The sequence below is a fragment of the Sinocyclocheilus anshuiensis genome, unplaced genomic scaffold (genome assembly GCF_001515605.1).
Source record: "Sinocyclocheilus anshuiensis isolate Anshui unplaced genomic scaffold, SAMN03320099.WGS_v1.1 scaffold373, whole genome shotgun sequence".
Taxonomy (NCBI): domain Eukaryota; kingdom Metazoa; phylum Chordata; class Actinopteri; order Cypriniformes; family Cyprinidae; genus Sinocyclocheilus; species Sinocyclocheilus anshuiensis.
This window is the reverse complement of record NW_015537962.1, coordinates 1,167,570-1,175,018: the sequence shown is the minus strand read 5'-3', so window position 1 is coordinate 1,175,018 and position 7,449 is coordinate 1,167,570. Positions and strand designations below refer to the sequence as shown.

At 39.0% G+C, this 7,449-nt stretch overlaps 1 pseudogene; it reads left to right on the top strand.

Moving 5' to 3' along the window:
- LOC107667301 (solute carrier family 2, facilitated glucose transporter member 11-like) overlaps positions 1 to 7,449 on the top strand; it is a 17,637-nt pseudogene that overhangs the window by 7,141 nt on the left and 3,047 nt on the right.

The following is a 7,449-nucleotide window of genomic DNA, read 5'->3' as shown; positions in this document are numbered from 1 at the left end:
CACCGGCATTGTAGGCTACTCTCACAGGAAACAGTCCTCATCCTCCGCAAAATGCGCTGCACACATCTGAATATTTGGGTTGAAGTGTTCTGGAACAGTGTTGTAAATACAACTTAACCACTGATTTCTAGTTGTGTCCTCTTTTGGAAGGCCAAACAAAGTAGTTTCGCTTTCACAACGAAACACACAGCATCTTCACGACATGGCGGCGGCAACAACAATACTACAGCGAGAATAAAAGTTACGCCTTCTTTCTTTGCGTGAACATTTGGGCGGCGTTATGCAAATCTTCCCACATCGTGACGTAGACATGTGGGGTCGTGTTAGAACGAGCCGTTTTAGGTAGGCGTGGTTGACTTAACTTTTATAAAGAATATCTCTTTGGATTTGAGACTTTAGTCTTTGCAACTTTACAGATCTTCTTTATGCACCAAGAGCTTGTAACATTCCAAAGAGAAAGGAAAAATTGAAATCGCATCATATGACCCCTTTAAGACTCAAATTTTGTCTGTGTGTTAGTGAGTTGTTAGGTAAGGAGTACTGGCCCATCCTCTTGTCCACCATCTGTATTCCAGCCATAATGCAGCTGCTGACTCTTCCCTGGTTCCCCGAGAGCCCTCGCTACCTGCTCATCGACCGTGGAGATGACGTTGCCTGCAAAAAGAGTACAGCATGGTTTAATAACTACGTTTACAATTGCACAATATTATTTAATTAAAGAAGGTGTTGTAAGGCTAATTAGGATGTGGTTGGATATACCTGTTAACACACATTTTTAAAGGTAATGATAAAGCTCAGAGTTTGAAAGTCCTGAATTGTATCTGTCTTAGTTTGTCTCTCTGCTGTCCTTTAAATTAAAGTTTTTTTTGTGTGTGGAATCAGTTAATAGTTTGCTGAGGTCAGTTAAAATACACTACCGTTCTAACATTTGGGATTAGTATGATTTTTATGCGTACCAAGGCTCCATTTATTTGATAAAAAATACAGTAAAGACAGCAATATTGTGAAATGTTATTACAATTTAAAATAGCGGTTTTCTATTTTAATATATTTTAAAAGGTAATTTATTCCTGTGATGGCAAAGCTGAATTTTCAGCATGATTACTCCAGTCTTCAATGATCCTTCAGAAATCATTATGCTGATTTGCTGCTCAAGAAATATTCTTACTATAATCTTTATAATGTTAAAAATGCCTATGTAATATTTTTGTGAAACATGAAAGTTCTAAAGAACAGCATGTATTTGAGATGGAAATCTTTTGTAACACTATAAATGTCTTTACTGTCATTTTTGATCCATTTAATGCATCCTTGCTGAATAAAAAAATGTTAATTTATTTTCAAGAAAATCTTACTGAATGAGCACACAAACTATAAATCGAGTTGGAAACATAAAAATGTATGCATTAAGGCTATTTTAATTATACTGTTAAAGTTATGATTAATTTAATAGTCTACGGAAAATAGCAGATTGATATATCAACTGTCCATGTGAAATTTCTCTTTTCAGCAAACAATATGCTTCATGTGATAATTCAGAAATAGTGCCAGGTAAGACTGAATGGTATATTTGAATAAATCGATGAAGATAAAATAATTACTCAACAACCCAGGTTAACAAACCACCATGAAAATGACTAGGCAAAAAATGTCATTGTTTTCGGCTTGTTTTTATCTGTTTTTCTGGCAAGTATAAGGTCACGAGTCACATTTAAACTCATGATTCCATTGAAAGAAAGATGGCGTTGTCATCTCAGCTGCATATAACCATAAAATCAGAGTGTTTAAAGACTGAAGCGTAAAATCTCATTGAAGTGATCACACTTGAACGGATGTCATGATGTGAGCATTCTGCCGGGAGCTAAATCCAACCTGTTGAGCTGTAACCAACGACAGAATCGAGGAGAAGAGAATCTTGTGAGTAAAGGAATGTTATGCCCTTTGCCACTTTCTTTCAGCTCTAATGTGGTTCCATGGCCCGGATAAGTACCATGGAGAGAAGGAGGACATGGAGAGAGAGAGGGTCAGCGCTATCGGTATTAAACCCAAAAAGCCCTGGGAGCTTTTTACGGACACTAGTCTTCGCTGGCAGCTCCTGACCCGCTTCGTAATCCACACGTCCCAGCAACTCAATGGCATCAATGCGGTGTGCATCTCACTCAGACACCCAGAAACAACAACTTCACATTAGAGGCTTAGATTAGTCTTGACTGCTGATGTGAGCACTATTAAAAAAAAAAAAACATTCCCGCCAAAATGGCATGTGATCGGCCTGCTGTGGATTAAACTCTGATCTTTTCTCAGAGCAAACGATTAATAAAAGGGGTAAAAAAAGGAATCAGATTTTTACATTGAGGCTGTGACATTTTCTTGAGCAACTATAATGGGCATGAAAGTGATTTTGCACACATACTTAAAAGCTTTTATGGAGTGTCATGTGAGATCCAGTACTAGAACTGCAAAGCCAACGGTGAAGAATGTGCAGTAGACGCAAACATTTAGAATCCTTTTAATTAAATATATAAATGTCATTGCATAAGATAAAACATCAAACCATTAGATAGCAGAAATTCACATTTCTGAAAAAGGTTTGTTATAATTTGTTATTAGATTTAAATTTAAATTAGATTTAAACTTTAGTTTATATCAACTTAAAGCTCTTTTCCACCATCGTCGAACGGTTCCAGTTTAATTTCCACACCATGTGATTACAAACTCTTCCCCACCTATTTCTCATGGCTGATATACTTACATAATATTAATATATTGTAACGAATCAGTCCACTGAAGGCGAGCGTAGTCCAGGAGGGTGGTGGAGTGGAGGCGGAACTGGGGGAGGGACGGAAGGCCAGGCCCGTGAAGAGGAACAAGCAGAGCGGGGAGCCATGGCGGTGCGGGCAGAGCGGGGAGCCATGGCGGTGCGGGCAGAACGGGCATCCATGGCGGTGCGGGCAGAGCAGGGAGCCATGAATCAAACTGCAAAATAAAAGACACAAGAACATGAAACAAAACCCAAACACCACATTACATATATATTACGCATATAATATTTTGTCCTTTGTTCTTTGCAGCCAGTCTGGGAATGTTTACCTTTTCTATATGATGTAATGTTATCCTCCATAGCGTTCACTCCAATGTTTACCAAAGTCAATGACGTCTCCCATTCTTGCGTCACAAAGGTTACATATGTTCAAAAAAGAAACTGTAACTAAATTGTGTAATGGTGCGGCCAGAAAATTACCATTGTTCACGAAATTATGCACACTCATTTAATGGTATTAAAAAACAAAAAACAAAAACAAAAAAACAACAGATTTTGGACGGGAACTTGCTGCGTCAACCCCCCCCTTTTTGCCTGAGAAATTTCACTGAAATGTTAATTGAAATAAAAAGTTAAGCATTAACAATAAATAAATAAATACAAATAAGAAAAATAAATAATGGAACATGCAATGAGAGAACTGTTAAACCAAGTGGTGGAAAAGAGTCTTTATTATTATTATTATTATATAAAAGAGTCTCTTTATTATCACTGTGCAACTGTCACACAATTTTATATCTAATGTATGCCATTGCCAATATATGTGTGTCTCTCCCATTAGATTTATTTCTATGCAGACTATGTGTTCACCCAGGCTGGGATTCCAGCTGACAAGATTCCGTACGCTACAGTGGGAACTGGAGCTTGTGAATGCATCACTGCACTGACATGTGTAAGTCTGGAATTTATCATTACCTGCGCAAATTTGTTTATGACACAGAGAAATAAAGCAATACTATGACGTACAACTTTAATTGGGAGGCTGATACTGTAGATTCTGGGCAGATTTGGCATAAAATTGTTTGGCCAATGCATGTTGATCCAGAAACATGTACCACTTGGCTAAATCACATAGTGCATGGAGATTTTAGAAAATCAAATGTTGAGCCAGATTTTGAAAGGTGTATTTTTATTTTTTTTTGGTCATGTCAGGTCACCTTTATTTATAGTGTTTTATACAATACACATTGTTTCAAAGCAGCTTCACAGTAACAAACAGGAAAATAACAGAATCAATGAAGCAAACTTCAAATATGAGACAAATTCAAATTCTTCAAAGTTCTAAAAAGCCAAATAGTGTAATTATTCAGCTTCAGTCAGTTCAGTTTTGGATTTAGTGCAATAACTGTGTAAAGTTCATCAATTATGAAGCAAGTTCAATTCAGCTGTAAGCAGCTCTACCGAAAACTGTAATGTCATTATTCAGCCTGAGTCAGTTCACAGTTTGATTCAAACTGATGTTGTGTGTTTCAGGGTCTTCTGATCGAATCTTTGGGAAGAAGAGCTCTGATTATTGGTGGATACTCTCTCATGAGTGTGTGCTGTATCTGTTTCACCATCGCCCTCACTTTTCAGGTCTAGTGACCTAATACCTGCTGTTTTTTTTCTCAATATATTTATTTTGTGCACTGTAGCAATATTTCATTATGTTGCTAGCACAAACTATTAGAATCATACTTATGGGGTTATGATGAAAAATGGCATAAAGTTTGTGATCTCAGTTTTCAAATATTTGAATGTATGCAGATTTACTGATGTTTGTTTGGTGTTTTTTCCTCACAGGAGTCCAGCCCTTGGGTTCCCTACCTTAGTATGATCTGTGTTTTTGCCTTCATTCTCAGTTTTGGCCTTGGACCAGGTGAATGAATGAGTAAAAAAAGAAAGCAAAGAAGGAAAATTACATGAATATGAATGTATTAACATGAAATGGAAAATTTGTTGAAAATGTTCTTACCCTCAGGCCAGCCAAAATGAGTTTGTTTCTTCATTGGAACAGATTTGGAGAAATGTAGCATTACATCACTTGCTAACCAATGGATCCTCTGCAGTGAATGGGTGCCGTCAGAATTAGAGTCCAAAGGTAACGGTTATGGCGTCTGAGGAGTAGACGTGTGCACAGTTCGCTCCCAAAAACTTCTCATTTTTGTCTTATAAACCTCAGTGCTTTTGTTGGCATCTGACAGTATTTGTTTATCAACTGTTTTGTGACTTCAGTCAGTTTTGAAGTGTCAAAGGAAGGGGCAAACAGGTCGATAAAGACCGTGAAGGTACTCTTTCGCCAGGTGCAAGCATTACGCTAACCAAGATCACGATCTTAAGCCTCGTTCAGACTGTCAGCCCAAATCCAATTTTTGTGCAAATCCGATCATATTTAGATAGTCTGAACGGCAATGAACTACATCCCAGATAGCACATATACATCTGCAAGAAATATTTTTTAGTGTGTTTGCTCATCTATAGGACGTTTCCTATCAGATGTCAAATAGACATTTAGAAGATGTCTTTAAGATGTTTATGATTTAGAGTGTATGTAAAACTGACATCTTAAAGGCATCTATCAGATGTTTGTACACAGCAGATGCTTTCCAGATTAAGCAATCTTTAACAGACATCTTGCAGACGTACGTGTGCTATCTGGGTGTGGACAGTCAATCATTTAGATTGGATTCCAATCAGATATGAACAAAAATCGGATTTGGACTGACAGTCTGAACAAGGCTTTAGAGCCTTAATCGCCACAGACTTCAAAGCATCTTTGGAAAGTTTGGCAGCCAAACTAGATAGCATTCAATCCACGGTGGCTGATCATGATCTTCGCATCAGTAATCTCGAGTCCAGCACTACAGAGATTAGTCAGGAGCTTGAACAACTCAAAGCTACATGTTCGAGGCTCCAGAAGGACAATGAGTGGCTTAAGGCTAAAGTCTCAGATCTTGAGAACCACAGCCACAGAATTCTGGGCTTACCCGAGTCAATCCAAAGTCCCTTTAAGGCAAGTCATTTCCCTCGGTTTCACTCGGCGGCCATCTTTGAAACGCCTCTCTGGCATGCAAGTGCAGCTACTATCTCTTTGAATGGGGAAACATCAAATTCTCCAAAACTGTTCGCTAAGCTTACGATTAAATTTCATATTTGAAATGACCAATGAAATCTGACAACTGTCTCATAAATGTTGTTTCTTTTGCTCAAATAGCGTTAAAAAGAGCTTATTTTTCAGGCTAAACCAGCCAGTGAACATGCGCAGTCTTCAGCCGCGCTCACACTAGACTTTTCATTCCATTGACTTCCATTCATACGCATGCGAATGCATCAGACCGGAAAAGCAAGCCTGTGCAAAAGGTTTTCGCATTTCGCTGCGTTCCAAAGTTCAAGCTTGGTGAACTCTGGCCTGCGAATTCGCATCATGTGACACCGTGTGACCAACAGCAGATCGATACGTCACAGCATGACCTCGCATCTTAATTCAAAGAACATAAATTTAAAACTGCAGCGCTGCAGGAAAGTGGAGTAGATTGTATGTTTTTACATTTTAGGTGTATTATTATTGGTTATGTGTTGAATTTAAGTTTTTAAAAAGACTCTGCAGAGCATGATGTCATATCACGACTGTTGCAGTGTCCCAGGGAATTTCGCATGCTCAAAGTCTAGTGTGACCGCAGCTTATAGCTCACGCCTCCAGAACGCTGACTGTTTCTATAGCAACCGGGACTTCAGTGACGCAATTACCGAATATGACTGATTATCGATTGGTTCTTTTATTCAGAAGGCGGGGCTTCCTTCGATAGAGCGGCCATATTGAGTGTTGCATTTTTCCTCATTCAAAACTGTACGAGTGACACGTCTTGGGTATTCTATAGTCTTTGGTCAATCGAGGGTCCATGTCCGACGACTTTTTTCTCTCAGCTTCTGGTCGATGTCCTTGGTTCCCAGGTGTTAACCTCGCTGCCCGAGCTGGACAGAGCTCATCGTAGCCTTGCACCAAAACCCACGCAGGGCAGAGACCGCGACCCGTCATTCTGCGTTTTCATCACTTTCAAGTCGAGGACTTGGCCATCCGTGAATCTCGCAAAACCTGTATGATGGCCACAACATTTGTACCTTTGAGGATTTCTGCCCTGAGGTTTTAAAACGTCATGCCGAGTATAAGGATGTGATGCCATCACTCTACAAACACGGACTCAAGCCTGCTCTTCTCTACCTTGCTAGACTGCAAATCACACTTCCAAACGGTGAGAAGAAATGGTTGGTTTCTGTTTCGGACAACAACTTCATCAAGAGCTCAGGCTAACAGTAAGTTCGGTGGACTTGATTCTACTATCAGCAGCCTTGAATATTTTTGGCCTTCTTCTTCTCTAGTATTTGAAGGATAATCTGGGCTGTTGGCCTTGCAGATTTAAGACCTGACTGTTCACTGAATTTTGAAGTTTTATGAATTAATTAATTAAATTGAACTTTTTTCCCTAAACTTGCTCACTATAAAGACCCTTTTGTTTGAACTTCAAAGCTTATTTACACTAATTTAGGGCATGTAGTTTTACTGCCCTTTTCTATGTCATGTTATGAGTATTTTTTTCTAGTCTAAGGCAGGGGTAGGCAAGTTCGGTCCTAGAGAGCCGCAGTCCTGCAGA